Source organism: Protopterus annectens, chromosome 4.part1 (genome assembly GCF_019279795.1).
Source record: "Protopterus annectens isolate FY-2018-M chromosome 4.part1, PAN1.0, whole genome shotgun sequence".
Lineage (NCBI taxonomy): Eukaryota > Metazoa > Chordata > Ceratodontiformes > Protopteridae > Protopterus > Protopterus annectens.
This window is the reverse complement of record NC_056734.1, coordinates 587624333-587643471: the sequence shown is the minus strand read 5'-3', so window position 1 is coordinate 587643471 and position 19139 is coordinate 587624333.

Genomic DNA, 19139 nt, shown 5'->3' with positions numbered 1-19139 from the left:
AAGATGCTGTTATTTTAATTCTTAGCTATCACCAGGCAATATTTTGCCTTAAAATTGCAATCCACCACTAAGTCATCTGTGCACAATTTTGATAAATTCCTAAGGAGATATTCAAGCCTTATGAATAAAAGCATCTTGGGAGATGATATACCCTTCTCACAAAGGTGTGAGCCCCTTGTTATAAATCACATTCCTCCCAAGTGGAAAATATGGGAATGATACTATTAAAGTAATAAGCCCATCTTAAAACCAGATATTTCCATGGCATGCAACCCACCACTCCCTCCTGTCCTATGCCCCAGCAGGATAGTTCCTACAGTAAGCAATTCTTGTGACTACCCTTATCTCCCTCCAGCCTACTACTTATCAGCCTTCATTCAGTACTGGCAGCTATGTGATATAATATAGTATTACTAGTGTTGTCTTATAGTACTATATCAGTTATATGTTCTAACATGCTTAGAGAGGCAGTGAACTGGTGCGCTAGTTAGTTAGCTTTCCAGTGTTCATAGGTTCATAGGAGATTACATTTACAGTGTAGTCAATTGCCATGATAAACAGTGATCTGCAGTAGATAATTTCCAACTACACAGATCCATTTTTATCGCTGCATTTGCAACTTCTTTTTTTAATTTCCCAGCAACAGTAGAAGTTTGTGTTATATATACACACACAAACATATATCTATGTGTGTGCATGTGTATTATGTGAATATATATATATATATATATATATATATATATATATATATATATATATATATGGGTCTACTTCATAACATTGAAATTTCATAACGCTGAATTTCATTAACATTGAGATTAAAAAATTTAAATACCAAAACATTGAAAATTCAGAACATTGAAGGTGTGCTTCATAACTTTGAAAACTACAGTGCATATGTAAATAACATCCTCTCCACCTATAAAAACACCTAACTAACAAACACACTTTCTACTACATTTCTGCAGGGCATGCCCTATACCCTATAAATTAAATCTACCAACTCCAAGATCGCACTACAGTGGAAAAAAGTTAATTTCCTAACCTCACTGTATCACAATCACCATGCACTAAGGTTAACTTTTTTCCATTGTAGTGCAATCTTGGAGTTGGTATATTTAATTTATGGGGGGTATGGGGGGTGCAGAGGGGCTTGCCCCCCTGCAGAAATGTAGTAAAAAGTGTGTTCGTTAGTTAGGTGATGACCCACACTTTCAATGTTCTGAGTTTTCAATGTTTTGGGTTTTCAGTGTTTTGAATTTTCGATGCTATGGTCTCAGTGTTAATGAAATTGAACATTATGAAATTTCAATGTTATGAAGACCCATATACTGAACAGAAGACATCTGGACAGGACACAAGTGCATATACTTCTACTCTTCTTCAGTATTTTCATGGCATTAATGACACACACCTAAACTGTCACCAGATTAAACAGATGTGACGCCTATATAATACATTATTAGGAAATAAACTCAATAGTTCAGTACCGTTTCTTATAGGGGACTGCAGTACAAGTATTAGTATATGAATCCAACTGCCACATGTGGGAATAGATCCCACAACTCCTAATGCTGCTGGCAAACAAACACAAGAATATTAAGTGCCAAATATTTTGGTAGTATTAAACATACTGAAGGAATGTGCTGTTTCAGGGTTATCTGCTGCTTTAGGACAATGTATGACATGACTTTAGTGTTACATTATGAAGGTAGGGGTGTAAATCATCCAAGAGTAAGAAAGTTATGTTGGCAAGACATTTATAACATAAATAATATTAAACTTGTGAGTTGTTGTTCATCCTACTTATGTAAAACTGTGCACATTATATCATTTATAATCAAAGAAATATACCATTTTAGTCAATCAGTAGAGAAAAATATGAAGATGCTTTTATGAGCTAGCAATATTCTGCATTTTTATAGTTATTATTATTATTACTATTATTACTATTATTATTATTATTATTATTATTATTATTATTATTATTATTATGTTTACCAACAGCTTGGATGCTGTAATAATATAAATGCAGAATCTGCTGCCATATAACGCTTACATAACTGCTCCTTAATATCCATGATTTCTAAAAGTGAGTAAACAAAACTGAAAAATGTTGTTTATATTGTGCTGCTGTAATCAGATCTGCCATAAGCACTTTCCTTAATGGTGTAGTTTTAAAAGCCTGGCACGGTGCAGTTCACATCAGCAGAGTCACTACCTTTTAATGAAAGAGTTTTTAAACATGTACATTTGTCCTGATGCGTATTTACGATGGATTTTTTAAGAGATATTAAGAAGTAGCAGCAAAAGGTGGTCTTTTTTTTTGTTTTTTTTTTGTTTGTTTTTTTTTATTATTCTCCTCCATATGTTTTTCCTGCAGAATAAGCTGGAGCTAATAATCATGTACTGGTTGGTTACCATTTACCACAGATAAAACCTTGTTGAATTTTAGTGGAGAAACCTGGCTGTCAACCAAGCCTTTCCAGGCTACAATCAAAGCCATGCAGTAAATTAGAATAAGTGTTTGGGGAATAGTACAGGTCTGCCTGAATTAGAAGGTAAACCTACAGGGCTGCTTTTATACTATTAACAAATAAACATTTATAATCAAAATTGTGAACACCAACTATATTTACTTTCTTTGTGCATACAACAGTATACTAACCATAACATTAGTAACAAATTACTTTGCTTTGTTTACTGTTGGTTACATGTGAAGTTTTGGAGCCCAGCTGAAGATTTTTATTGAAAGTAAAGGCAGAAGCATTGGTTGGGTGGCCGCTGTGGTGCAGCGGTTAACGTTGCTGCCTCACAGCAGGAGGTTCTCTGGTTCAACCCTTGGCTGGGGTGCCTTCGGTGTGGAGTCTGCATGTCCTCCCTGTGGTCACATGGGTTTCCTTCAGGTGCTCCGGTTTCCTCCCACATCCCAAAGACATGCTGTAGGTGGATTGGACACTCTAAATTGGCCCTAGGTGTGAGTGTGTGTGTGCCTTCTGTGGAAGGTTGAGTGCCGGGCTGGCAACTCAACACTGTAAAACTCCATTGCCAATCATGAGCGGGCTGGTGATCTGCTGTGGCGACCCCTAACTGGGAAAAAGCCAGAAGAAGAAAGGCAGAAGCATTGGTTGTGAGCTATGATCTGCTCTGATAGCTGGTATACAGTTCTGCTTGCTGAAGGATGGATGTACTTTTGTAATATGTTTTAGGATCAGTATGACAGTATCCTTATAAAGATTAAGGATATGGTCACATGTATTTAACCAATTACATTTCCCTATTACAGAAACCAATTTTTATAGATTCTGTAATATATCACTATGCATGGAGTGCAGTCTTTGTTAAAAAAGAACAGGATAATGTATTTTCTCATGGTCTAGTACGGCTAGGGTTACAAAGACACAAAAAAGAGCTTTGGGGACTGGCTCATAGCTGTAATATGAATACAAGTCAATTGGCTATGTGACCTAAGATGAAGAGGCAATAATTGTATTGTCTTGATCTTTATTAGTTTACTTAAGAAGTGTAAGTACTGGTTCCAGTATGAAACCTTGAAACCCAACACCTCTAATACTTAAATTATTGGTCCTGGATTTAACAACTGTATTTATTCGAGTACAAACATAACCAAAACACATACCCTTGTGTATAAGTAAGTTTTATTCTGTAACAGTAACATGAAAAGAAAGGAAAGTACATTTTATTCTTTCCCTGGGTTTGCTCCAACTCAGAAGAAGATATATTATCGAAAATATTTTTTTTAATTCCACAATATTAGCATGTTATTTCAGCCCACATGTATCATTGCAATATGCAATGAGCAAAGAACTGAGGAAACATGTCAGACTGTCCTTTAGCAAGTAAGAAATAAGCATGTAGAAATTTAAATGCAGCTAAAGCAACCATATTCAGCTATGTAATTTGTATTTTCTTGTGAATTTACTTTATGTAGGATCTGTTGCACAAATTTTGTTTTGACATTGATTTGTTTTTAATTTTCACCACACATGAACTCCATTTGTCCTTCATTCAAAAGTTTTTGTACACATGGCAACAAAAGTTGAAATACTGTACAATAGTGTTTTTGATGAACCTGTCCATAAACAAATGATGTAACTGCAGCTGCACATGTTTGTAACATGACACTGAGCACCCTGTTCTCATGTTCTCATGTTCTCATGATGTCTGCTGAATATTTTCCCATTTAAACAGAATATCATTCTGCGTCTGCACCGCCAAAATAACAACAACCAAGAATATTCGTGCAATAGAGTCATTCTGAAACCAGAAAATACTGAAATAATTTCTGCTTAACTCTTCCAAATGTGTCCATTTAACACTGCATGCAAACCTACTAAGGGCAATTATGCCTATCGTTCTGTAGGAAGGAACATTTTTTCCATTATAATCTCCAGTTACACTAATTAACAGATGTTTTACACCTCAGCTGGAAAATGTAACACAAAAAGGAAGGGAGGTACAGGACTGATGATATTTTAATGCTAGTCTTTCAAAGAGTTCTGAGAAAGATACTTTCAAAAGTCAGTGTAACCAGGTTAATTGAATATAAATTGCTCAATCCTTCGTAACTCACAATGATATTTTTAGGTCATTTTTGTAATCGTCTATGCAAACACGGTACAAAAATAAATGAGGTATGTAATGGAATTTTCTTTAAAAATAGAAACTGGATGTAGAGACCTATTCTTAAGTTATATCTTTAAATAACTAGCTCAGTGCACAAAATGAAGATAATAAGCAGCATAGAGTCTAAGTGAAAATTCGTAACACAATTTTAGAAGGCATTTAATGAAAGGAACAAAATGAAATGGTATACAAAACTTTAAACAGTATGCAATTCTTTTTTTTCTCAACAAGAATGAAAAAAAAATCAATGTTTTGCATATACGAAGAGCTTTTTTTTTATTAAAGATGATTTTTTCTTTCATCATTATTTATTATGTGTAATTTAACTTAAGAAATATACACATATTGATATCAAACATCTTCATTATATGCATACTGAATATTTATTTAACTATGCACTGAATTATTAACTGAAATATAAAGATTTCATCCTTACCAATAGTTATTATTGCATATATAAATGTACTCATAGGCGAAATAAACCCTGACTTGCCTACTCATTTCCATTCACATGGTGTTCCAACCTTAGTTTCATTAACATTTAAATGAAAGATAAAGACCCTCCTGAGCTCACAGTCATCCTGATAATCTCTTAGCGTATTTTAGACTTGCCATTTAGATTTCAATTACTCAAGCATCTCCAGTAGATAGCTTTGATAATATTTCTTAGTATTCAGAGTACAAAAAACTGTCCTTCTTGCATGTCCTAAGGATGGAAGTGCAGAAGACCTTTTACATGTATTTATATATTTTAATTGACTGATTCTCCCTTTTCATCCTGGTTGTAGTGACACATATCCCTCCACCCATTCCTTCCTGCTCCTTTCATTGCAAACATAAACCAACATGAATATTTTGTCAGATGTGTGCTGCTTGCTTGTGAAGCAGTGACTTTGGTGGGTTCTCATTCAGTTAGGAGTATACATGCAAAAGTTATGCTGTAGAGTGCTAGCAGTTGCCATAGGTGCATTTCTGTGTGCTGTTACAACTAGCTGGGTGTACTGACAGGTAGAAGTGAAGTGTATTCCTTCTTCTGGTGATATCTACCCCAGTACAGTACATATATAAAACTCGTCATCTAACGGGGATCTGTCATTGATGTGCTCCCCAACTTTCCCCAGCTGACATCACTGCTATTGCATAATTCATGGTAGTCCATCAAGAAAGGAGAGTCCTAATCTTACCATGCAGTCATCACCAGCTAAACCATCTAGCACAAGGATCAGTACATGAACATAGGTTTCCCCAGTGAAACACAAATATACCTGACCTGTGCCGCTGTGTCACACTGATTACACGTTTTACTTCATAACTATAATCATTTCACTTTCAGTTATGTTGTACTTCATTAACAGGCTTTGCATCTTATTATACTGAGATAATAGTACTGCATAAATGCATAGGCTTTTAATAAATCCATCTGTTCTGTCAGTAGGATGGAGGGACTCTTGTCTTTTAAAGATATATAGAACAGTCTGACTGCTGAATGAATGTGCATATTCAAGAAATGAAAATACACTGGTGTGACTTTGAATAACCTTTGGATAAGTAATTCAACTTGTACATCTGCAAGAATGAAACTATTGTCTTCTATTTCTTTGACAGTGCTAGTACACTAGTTTTGTATAACTGCCTTCATTCCTTGTGTTCTTAACATATACAAATCACACTGAATGCATTCAGATGTATGACTTTTCCAACTAACAGTATCTGTCTTTTCATAACTTGTATTAAAAGTTCCATTTTATCTGTTATTATAGAAAATCAGGATTGATGTGGTAATCAACTAGGACTTTAAAATGACTAGCCATATTCAGACATATCATCTGGGCTGTATACTGGATATCAAACAATGTGTCCAAATACAGTACAGGCACATGTTAACAATAACAGACAGAATCATGCATCTTTCAGTTGGTTCTCAGTGTGCACCACTGTGAAATAAATTACTCGGTGTTCAGAAGCAATGTGTAATGCTCAGATATACCATACCATAACAGGTGTTACCCAGAAAAATTCATGTAATGCTGGGTAATCTGCTCCATGCCCTCCTGAAGGCAGATGTTGATTTATAACCAACCATTTCCAGAGTGTTACCACTCTCTCTGTGAAAAAAACTACTTTCTTAGTCCAGGATAAAGTGAATATTCTCATATGGTAGGCCTTCTATCATCTCCCAGTCTTATGTCTCAGCTCATCCTCTTCACTGTTCCTATATAGTGACTTTTTAATCCAGATACTATAATATCCTCTTCTTTCTTATCGTCAAACAAATATTGATTATATGCATAGTACCTATATGTACTTCCGATATTTATTAGGTGGCACCGGACATGCAGCATTAAGAAAAATAAATATTAATTACCTAAGGAAAGATGAAAATGAAGATAATAAAAATATAGACAAATAAATATAGACATCTTGTTTCATGTTAACTGGGTCACCAGAAGCATACTAGAAAGGATGGCATTGTTGCTAGTAGCACAAGTACCTAGGCAATGCAGAAATAAAGGGCAAACTATGTGACTGCTTCATTTGGCAGCTTCTGGTACATGAGGAATAGAAATAGCACAGACAATTTTAGTATAATAGAGTATGACTGTTCACAGTACTGGCATACACATGGCTAACTTCTTCTTCTTCTTCTTCCAGCTTTTCCTGGTTAGGGGTCACCACAGCAGAACTCCGATCCACAAATGATTGGCAATAGATTTTTACGGTGCCGAGGTGCCAACCCAACACCCAACCTTCAATGAAGGCATGCCCATTCACACGTCTTTCGAACACCACTCGACCGCGGGGAGGACATGCAGACTCCACACAGAAGGCGCTTCAGCCGAGAATCGACGGGAGAACCTCTTGCTGTGAGGCAACAATGCTACCGCTGCACCACCGTGGCTTCACATGGCTAAATAAAGTCACTAATTGCTGAAATGTGTGACACAGAGATGTACAGAATGTGTAGGGAGTATAGCAGAGCTATGCTGATGTGATAAGACACTAGAATATCTGCCCAATATCAACATCAGCATCAACATCCTTTTTCCCATTGTGTCCATGGGGGGGGGTCAGGGTGTCAAATCAATATTTACCATCACCTAGATCCAATGATTATATCAGAGAACTTGATAACACTTAGGCTGACATGAACACACAGAAACAGTTGTATAAAGAAACTTGATTTATTATGAACAGCAAAACTAGGCAATCAAATAATGCCACATTATAAATATATTTAGAGATATAGGGCTGTATGTCTGAGTAGTGGCTAGTGCCTCACTGGTCATGCAGGTTTTGTGTGCACTGTCTAGCTCCTATTGGCTGGTCACTGTCTACTTTCCAGAAGCATATTGCAGCTGTACTGAGTGTGAAACCTCATATAATTAAACAATAAATACCTGTCCTCCCTCAACTATGTTTTTGTCTTTAAAATCTGCTCTGCCTAACACGTATAATACCAGTTAAAGCTGATGTGATAGCCTTTCTATTACTAGCCACTCACTCCTTACCTTATAACAATTCATACCTCCTTTTTCTCTACCATTTCTCTTTCTTTCATTCTCAGCCAAAGTACTTTGTTTTCCTTTCATTACATAGTTATTCTTCCGAAATTATTCAAAGTTCCTTTTCTTTTCCTAACCATTTTCTGTTTCTTATCTTTAACTTTTATCTGCCTTTCTCCATTTATTTTCATCCATTACTGCCGCTAGGACATTTGGCATACTGTCCAGGTTTGTCACTGATTGAACTATAAAATCAAAGCTGAGAAGAAAAGTAAACCGAATCTGATTTTAAAACTGTAGAAATGTTCAAATCTGTGTAACAAGCAGCTTGCTACAATTAAATCACTAGACAGAAATACAGTATCAGCATTCACAAATGAATGCCTGTGCTGTGTTCTCGCACTGTTGGTACCCGGCAATCACACTCTCTAACACCTTGCATCTAAGGCAGACACTCCATCTCCCCGCCGTAGTTACAGCCCTGCTGTCATCAAATCTTTTAATTCTTTTCAGTCCTTCTAATATTCTGTCAGCCTCCTAACACTCCGAATACCTCATCGTAGTCTAGTCCTTCCGCCATGCTTCACTAACTTTTTTCTGTCCTCTTTCTTTTCTCACTTTCTCTTTCTTAGCCAGTGTACTTCCTATTTACTGTTTCTTGCATGTCTGTTCCTTGCTGTTTCAGACTTGTCCTTATTTTTCCTGTCCACTTTCTATTTCTTCTTTCTAACTTTCATTGTCTCTATATTTCTTTGGTGTCCTACTGATTGTCTAAAGATAACTGGCTGTTATTTGAATGGCTGAGTTGCTTTGGTCAATGTGTGTCAGTTGTTGATAGACACATTGTCCAAATGAACTATGCAAAATGTAGAATGAGTTACCAAAAGGGATACAGAGGAGATGGAAGGCACGAGGGAGGAGGCGCTCATAAGGGAAGTAAAACATCTAAAACCCATAACATCTAATTTCATAACACTGAGACCAGAACATCTAAAACCCATAACATTGAATTTCATAACATCTAACACTACAAATCACATGAAAATATCATCCCCTCCACATATAACAACATATAATGACACCAAACTACCAAACACACTTTTTACTACATTTCTGCGGGGGGGGGGGGGGCTTGATACAGTAGGGTTAGGAAATTAACTTTTTCCCACTGTAGTGCGATCTTGGAGTTGGTATATTTAATTTACGGGGGGTGTGGGGGGGCAGAGCCCCCACATGGGAGGTGCAGGGGGGCTTGACTCCCTGCAGAAACATAGTAAAAACTGTGTTTGGTAGTTTGGTGCCATTATATGTGGAAGGGATGTTATTTTCTTGTGATTTTTAGTGTTAGATGTTATGAAATTTGATGTTATGGGTTTTAGATGTTTTGGATTTTAGATGTTCTGGTCTCAATGTTATGAAATTAGATGTTATGGGTTTTAGATGTTTCAAAGCACACCCATATGGCACATGATTAGCACAGCTGTACAAGACCACTGTTGACATGCACTCCTCAGATCCCTGTAGTGGTTCATTGCACACCATACACATCAGACATTGCTGCATGCCATTTCTATCCTGCCGTGAAACATGTATTCCTTGATAGAAGCATTGATCACATCAGTCGATTAGTATGGGGAATTAATGCAATGTATTAACAATTTGTCACTCCCTTTTATGGAGGGCTTGGTTCCCCTACCTCTGTATTTTCTTCCTGGTTTCAAACTCTTAGTGCATGAATTTTTCACAAAGGCAAAAATAATGGGTGGTCAAAGGTTTGAAAACACGGGATTATTTTAAATATTTTCTTATAAATTTAGAATGTTAATAGAATAAATGCTGTTGTGTTTACATGGATTTTATGAAGGTGTGCTTTGGGCAACACAAATATCAGGGCCATAGCTGTGCCAACTGTCTCCTAGTGCAGCTATCTGATTTGGTTCCCCCACAACTTTATATTAAGGAAGAAAAAAAACTTCTACATTTAAAATCCACCCTAACTATATTTCTGCAATTTTTGAGACTTCAGAATGCAATGATTTGCCTGAAAAACCCAACTACTTTTAGGACAAAATATATGATTCTACCATCTGGACATTCTACAAAATGATGGACATTTCAGAGCTATAGATTACACTTTATAATCAAATCAATCATCAGAGCTTCAGAGGTGATGAGTTGCTTTGCTGCCATCCTAGATATATTACAGAATGTGGAGACAGAATCTCACCCCTTCTCCTGTGAGGTGGAGGGGATTTGTTACTGCCTGCAGATCTGATGGTCTAGGCTCATATACTATACCACATCCTACCTTCAGTGTTGAGCAACTGCAGAACTGGAAAGCTCTGTTTTGTATGCCTCCCATGTGCAAGAGGTTTGCCTTAATGCAGCCAGCACCACCTCTTCAGTTATACCCCGCTGCCGTGGAAGTATGTCAGGGAATGTAGCCTACAGCAAATGCATGCTTCAAGCATAACCATTCAAGATCTGGTTCTCCAATGAAATGCTCTTTGGAGATCCGTAGGACTTAGGGTTGCCACCTTTTCAAATGCCCAAAGTGGGACATTTTTTATAGAAACGTCAGATTTTGCAGGGCAAAACATACCCACGGCCAGTACAAAGGACAGAACTTCACTTTTTTGCCAAAATAAAAGCTTATTCTTGTAGCATTTTAGTTGCTTATTCTGTTCCTTATAACATTTAGGTGTTTCAGATACAAAATAACTGTTTTATGCAAGTATTAAAGAAAATATAGGAAATATTTTTGTCCTAAATTCTCAGGACATTTGCCATTTTTTCAATTTTTTTTGCAGGACACAACTGCCCAAATAGGGACTGTCTCTCACAAAGTGGGACAGGTGATAACCCTAGTAGGACTTCAGAAAATGTAGTCTTCCTTTAGTACCTGAGGGTGCATGGTCTCATTTTAGCAAGCAAGGAAAGTTCTACCCAGGAAGAGTAATACCAGCTATGACAGGAGATTCTGTAGTAGATCTGTACAGTTGTAGGCCATAGCAGGATTCTCCAGAAGTGCCACTGAATAATCACTGCCACAACAGTGTCTGTTATGGCTGAACATGCCCGTAAATAGTCATAGAACATCAATGCATCAGAGAAGGCAGTGGTGAGGGCACCTCCTACAGGCAGCTCACTATCATCAACGTTGTTTTTATTACACTTTCAGAATCAGATCTGCTTATTTGACATTTTGTTTACCAACTTAGCCTTACTGGTCTGAGCTACATCAAGGAATAAGAAATGCACTGGTACATATTCTTATAGAAAACAGAGATAAATTAAATAGTTAAGAACAAAACCTTCACAGTTTTCATTATATGCAATGTCAACTCAAATAAATAATTAGAGTGCATGGGAATCAAGGTTCCAGGTTTCTCAGGATGATACACCTGCTCAGAATTATACCCACAAATTTAACACAGTAGCTTGGCTATACCTCATCTATTTTCTTGTGTCCTGTATCAGACATTTCCATCTCGGCAGTGCATTGCTCCAGACAGGAAAACATAACTGCACAGGTTACATTATTTTTAACTTTGCACTGCATGCGACATTATCACAGCTTCATTAGAGACAGCATATTATCACCTACTGTTAACACTGTTATTCTTTCACAAAACATACTGTGGCCGATGGCATGTATTTGCCTTCTAGTGTCCAGGACTCGGGTCATATGGCTGATATGGACACTGCTAAAGCAAAGGATGATGCGATTTGTTGTTTGGTGAGACTTTGGATGCATTACATTGGTTGGACAAGCTAAGTTTGAAAGTGGGATTCACCAGGTTGAAGACGCTGGTATTAACAGAGATCCTGGAGACATAGATAGTTGAGGAATTAGACTTTTTGACAAGGGTGTGTCTGCCATGGCTGAATCCCTGCATGGTTCTCCATTATGCAAACTTTCAGGACTATATATATATATATATATATATATATATATATATATATATATATATATATATATATATAAGTACTCTGTCAGCTGTAAGTATACTTACCAAACCCAGAAGTATAGAAGACTTCTTCTTCTTTCGTTTTTTCCCGGTTAGGGGTCACCACAGCTGAACTCCGGTCTGCTAATGATTGGCAGTAGATTCTTACGTGCCGAGTTGCCAGCCCTGACGCACAACCTTCAACGAAGGTACGCCCATTCACGCATGTCTCCACACAGAAGACGTCTAGCTGAAAATCGAACAGGACAATGTCTTACTGTGAGGCGACAACGCTACTGCAGCACCACCACCGCAGTAACCCAGAAGTATAGAGGACTATGGAAGTTAAATTTACAGATGGTAAAATGTGTCAAGCGCAGTCTGTTTCCATGGTGCTAGGATCTAGGCCTTAAGTAAAATGCCAAAAAATGCAGCATAGTATCCTTTTGGCAAATGTTGTTATCCATGGACCTATCACAAATATGTCACCATTTTAAATACTGACAGTTATTATGTACCTTGGATCGTTCCTTGACAGCAAACTTTCCTTTGACCGCCATGTATATACTGCTTTTAGGCAATCAGGCAATCCTGTTATCTGGGCCAGACTGATTACCAGGGGTACACCTTTTAGATTAAGAGAAGTCATTATCACTCTTTCCGCCTACTATATCAAACCCATAACAGAATATAATGCCCCTTCTGATATGTACTTGTCAAGCACATGATTTGACATGAAAGACCACAGTATTTCCTCAGACAAAAAAAAATCAAGAACATGTCTTCCATATTCTCCATAACTCATCTTATAGAACATTCTCCTCTGTTTCTTGCAAACTTTTGAAGAAGGGCCTTTGCATTATCTGCAAAGCTTCAAAGGATCCAGTTCATTGCAACCTCCTATGCATCCACAGAACAAAAACAATGCTTTAGCATCCATTCAATGGGACTAAACTTCCATCACAGCATAAATAAGACCTGCTGGCAAATTAGATCACTCTCAATCAATCCTTTTATGGAATAGATTTCCCTTAAATGTAAAATAAAGTAGCTCTCTGGCACTCTTCAAAATCAGCCTGGACAAACAGATGGGAAACTGCAAAATTGCCCCTGGTCTGGCTTCTCTAACCCTCACTGAAAGTGGATGAAATTAGGTAGTACTTGCTTTGTCTAGTAGAATACTGACAAAATGAAATTTTGAGGCTAGGCTACAAATGGTGTATATGAACAACAATCTAGAATGAAGCTATGAACCCACGGACCTATAAATCACATTATACATGAAAGTGCTAAGAAGCTATACATGAAGGTGCTATAAAGCTCCTTTGTGAGTGGATGAGTTTCGTAATTCCTTTTGCTATCAATACAGTCTCTGCTGGCTGTCTCTGAGAAGGTTTTTTACCCAGCACCAGATCTGCAAAAAATGATAGGGGTGTGGGCTGCATCAGAGGACAGATGCAGCATGAGCATTTGCAGAAGCTGAAAGAAGTCAAGGCACACTGGCTGCAACTCTAAAAAGGAACCGAATCACCTCAGAATGTGACCACTGACCTGTGTCTCCATCATAATCATCCTTTATAGCCACATCTCACAGCCTCCAAAAGACACCAGTTGGAGTAACACCTAGATGATTGTCAGCTGTCCAGCTGAAGTATAGGATCGTAAACCAAATGCCTTTCATCTAGTGAGGCAGTTCCACACTGTAACACATCAGAGCAGAGCACCCATTAGAACTTCCTGGGGGGATACCACATAATGCACCCTAGGAAACAGACTGTGGAACTACAACGGAAACAGCCCATGGTATGTCCCATGGTACACAGCATGGCACATCCCATAGAATACACCATGAATGCCTCCAACAGCATTATTGAGATTCAGTCTACCCAAACCCTACGTGAGTGTGCCACATTGCCATCATTTGTGTGTATGTTTCCTCATACTGTGTGGTCTGCCCTCTGTCAGAATATAATGGCTGGCCCATGTAATACTTTCCAGCTTGTGCTGGTATGTTGTGATGTCTGATGCAGCATGAATAGCCACTCACCATAGTAAATAGCTTGCCCTGGTTTCACTGTGGCATTTCCTATGTAATACTCATCAAACTGTGTGACCCTGATTGCAGTCATTATACATTGGTCAGTAGAAAATGTTGCCACGTTGTCTAAAGTAACCTGAACTGGACTATGAGCTTGTGACTTTCCATTTCTGCCATTATCTTGGTCACTGCTGTCATTGTCTTTACTTGATAAAAGGGGTTCTGGTGTTAATCATGACTTAGCTACTTATTATCTGGCCATAGCCCGGGAAGTCTACTTCTTAATAATTACAGGGTGTACAAAAAGACATTGCTCAAGTTTTCAGGTTTGTGCTACAATGCCATCCCAAGATGTCAATCTTCTGAAGTGGGACTTGAACAGCCTCTTTCTATGTTTAGCCACAGAATGGATCTGTACAGGCCCTAAACAGCTTCAATCTACATTTAGCCACAGCATGAATCTGTTGATGGAGAGCGTATATCAATGGTAATTCAGTGTTCATAAATGCCACTCTGTGATGTGATTAGCACAGCTGAAGAAGGGTATTTTATTATCTCATTTCATAAAATTGAGGGGAGCATTATCTACATGCCAGGTAATGTCAGATGGATGTATGCATTAATTGGCATTATGCTTTCTAAGTCCTACACTTACTAGTAAGATGCTCCTTTGAGAAGTCTCCCTATTGGCATTGGTGGTGGAGGTCACGTTATCCCAGATGTTGGTGATATGCATACTGCAGGTATACAAAACATAGTACTTATCATGCCATCTGCAGTGCAGACTGCCTTGCAGTTCATCCTTTTCTGTTAATGTACACATCCCAATTGGGACCGGGGGTGCCATAACTGCTTTATGCATACACAGTGGCACACAGGACTAGAAGGGAGAAATCAGTGTCAAACAAGGCATGCATAGAAATGGCGCTCACCTATTCTGTCCTGGGAAACCAGACATACTGTTCCATGAGCAGAAACTGCACATCAAGAAACTTGCCCAGAGTGTCATATGGAAAAAAACTGACCCCTTTTGGAAGTGGGAGAGTTCTTGTTAGCAGAAGAGTTATGGCAGCAGTTACCATCATTTTCAAAGGTCCGTGTGAGGCACACAATTTTTGGTGTGTGTGTGTGTGTGTGTGTGTGTGTGTGTGTGTGTGTGTGTGTGTGTGTGTGTGTGTGTGTGTGTGTAAGTGTGTGTATATATTTATGTATATTGTTAACACATACTGTAGGGCAGGTACACCACTGCAGATGTGGACACATCATTCTATCATAGTCCTCTGCTTGCATTATATGTATTTGGTTTATGTGAACCATTCCTGTTGCAATATATAACATTTATGGTGTGTATATTCATATTTTCCTGCATGCTTTAAATTTCCTTATTTCACCAGAGGACTCTGGATCTGTTCTGTGTCTGAATTACCAAAGCTGTGTTAAATCTCTCATTTGCATACATCACATCTCCTTTTACGTGCATTGCATACTGAGCAAAAACTACTCACTCAGGCTATTTCTTTGAATCATCAACATCATATATAAGTTCCCAGACTCTGCATATATACCTTGTCCTTTACTTAAGATTATTTCTGAATTCTCGCCATTGCTTGTCACTTCACTTTAGGATCATCAAGATAAGGCAATTTCTCTTGGTGTTTCACTGCCCTTAAATGTAACTGATGTTCTAATGGCTATAATTGTGAAAAAGTCTCTTAAACATGTTTGGTAACTCATCTCTCCCTATCAGTCCTTACCTGCAATTTGTTTCTGAGACTATGGGCTAATTGCAATAATTGTGAGAGAGACTGTCATTAACAGAATGTGCTGTGTGTATGTTTCAGTGCCTGTGGGTACCTTCCTATGATGACAAAACTCTTGTTATTTGCAATGAACTGCATGCAAGTAAGATTTTTAAGATGTTGACAGAAATTTTCTGTGGGCATAGTTAAGAACACGTATGTGCAAGTGTTTTGTGTGTTTCTTTACTGAACACTATGCATGGAGTTATTGTATAATTGCAAACATGTTTTAAAAAGAATCACTTGGGGGAAGTGCTGTGCAATGATAATGTATCAACAGAGCAAGGAGTTCCAGTGTTTAAGATAGATATGACTTACAGGTATGTAATTGGTGAATTGTAGGCTACACAGAGATTTTGTGCAAGCTTGTATTTGCACATAGTATACTGCCATAGTAATAACTGCATAATTTTGTGGTACTAGAAGTCTTACAAAAGCCATAAAGCCAAACTGATGCTTCTCTACAGTTAGATATTCACAAGCCTGACTCCTTGTACCACTTAAGGGTCTCAACATATGCTTTGCAGCATCCCTTCATTTCCAGTGTGATGTTACTACTTAACAAAGAAAATGCAAAGAGCGTTTCTCTTCTTATATTTGGCAGGGTTCTCTGATATTAATGTGTCTTTTGTGTTACATTTGCTATTGCTTATGTTGTATCACTAAGAGATAGAGGGGCTTTGTATATTAACTGATAAGGGGTGATATTGCCTAAAGTATGCTTATTCTACTGTTGTGCTTGTCCTCACACATTTGTGCCTAAAGTGTGCTTATTATACTGCTGTGCTTGTCCTCACACATTTGTCTCCATCCTAGTGAACGATACCTATTTGTGTTTGCAAATGTAAGACAGCAATTTATGTAGGTATACCTGTAATTCCTGTTAAAACCACCAGATGGTGGTGCGACTGTACTCCTTGATACGTATTTCATTCAGACAGCTGTGCATGCAATGCGGACATTTTCTCATGTAGTGAGCAGCACACCTCTCAACTGTCCAGAATTTCACAGAAGGTCCAGCACACCTCTCAACTTCTTAGTGCAAGAAATGTGGACAAAGCCTAAAATAACAGGGGGTCAAAGACCCAAAAACAGGGCTGGATTTTAAATATTTCTCTTATAAGCTTAGAAAGTTGTTAGAATAACAAGATTTGTGTTTGCATGCATTTTCTGAAATATATTAAGCTTGAAACTGAAATATATGTCATTATTTAGTAACTTCAGTTCTCATTTAATTTGCCAGAAAACAACAAATTTTATGAGGAACAGGCCAAAAATATGCCAAATGTAAGGCAAAAATCTGGACAGTCAGTGAAAAGCTGGACAGTTGATAGCTGAAGGTTACAGGTGGAAGCAGCAGGAAATTCTTCCTTTCTAGGGGATAATTCCTCATCTACCAGATCAGCCTCTACTATTTCACTCTGTCCTTGAAGACATAGATGTGACAGAGCCAGTTCCTCCTTCCTAGGTTGGGAAAGGTATTTATTCAAGGACATTTTAGTGCCAAAGAAAAAGAAAATCCTTGAAGATGAGTTCTGGATCTTTCTTTCCTAAGCAAATTTGGGATAGTGCCCAAGTTCTAAACGCTGTCATTTCACGATCTGATACTCCTTCTTCCTCACTTAAGTTTCCTGTTAACACTTCCTTTAAGAGACACATCATAACGTCAATATTCTTCCTGATTTCAGTCATTTCTAAAGGTTCTATGTTTCTAGATCACACTGTCAGTTCTTTGCCTTATCCTTTGGACTTTCCACTGCACCAAAAGTGTTCACAGAGTGTATAGCTCCAGTTATAGCTCATTGCAGGCTACATGGTATCCACATTTTTTCCATATTTAGGTGACATACTTATCTTTGAAGAGTCTTTTTCAAAGTGTCAGGTATCTTTCAGTTGGGTGAGAGATCTCTTACACAAACTGGTATTCCAAGACAACATTCAAAAGTGTTGTTTTAACTTCTTTACATAGGATTGTGTTTCTGGGGTGTCTGTAAGATATCTCAGTTCAAAGAGCTTTTCTTCCACAGGGAAAAAAATAGCTGTAAACTTACATCTGTTTCTATAATTTTCCACTCAGACTTTGATCACTGCAATAGAATACCTCAAGATTTTGCATCTCATGGCATCTATGATTCCCATGATACCTCTTCTAAGACATGACACGAGAAAGACACAATGGCATTTGAAGTCTCCTTGGTCCCAGAACCAACATCTATTATCTTTTCAAATTCCAGTTCTGGGGGTTGTCAGAAGAGAAATAACTTGGTGAAGACAGCAAATATCCCTAAATCCAGGTTCTCCTTCTTCCTTTCTGCTCCAAAACAGTCATTCACAACAAACACCTTGACCTTTGCTTGGGACAGCAAGGACAGATCCAAGCACATAAATATAAAAGAGACACTTGCTCTCATCAAGGCACTCAACTGTCCTAAGTTATTTTTCATCCCATAGACCTCTTTAAGTTGCTTCACACAATACCACAACCATGTGACAAATCAACGAGCAAGAGGGAACCAGGTCTTACCCCCTTTGCAGACTAAACATGGTAGATGGGATATAGCGTCACAGCACAATCTCACTTTACAGACATCCTATATCTTGTCAGAGCAAACTTCTGTGGCAGACAAGCTAAGCATAACAAAGGCAGACTCTCATGAATGGAAACTAGACCAGTAGATATTCTGAGATTTGATCTATATGTGGCAAGTTCCTCAAGTTGACTTCTTTGCCTCCTCTCTGAGCAATCAACTGGCAAAATTCTGCTCCAGGACTAACACCTTTTCTATTCCTTGGACGAGAATGTTCCTGTATGCTTTTTTACCCTTTTCACTGAAATCCATAGTAATTCTGAAGACTCAGAAGGAATAGTTCAAGATCATTGTGGGGACTCCCTTCTGGCAAAGGCAACAGTGATTCTCCCTTCTTTTGGAAATGACCAGGAATAATTACCACAAGCTTCCTCACAGAATGGATTAACTCACACAAGAACAGGGGTGTTTGATACACCCCAACATCGATCAGGTTTAATTGTTTGCCTGGATGATAGGATCTTAATCCCATTTATGCACCTTTGTACTGAGGCCTGCACAAGTACTAATACATACAACTACTTCAAGCACGGGCATAAATGCCCTTCCAGCTTGCCAATATACCAAAACTCTTGTTCCCATAATAAGTGTCCAGACTGTTCTTAAAAATACCT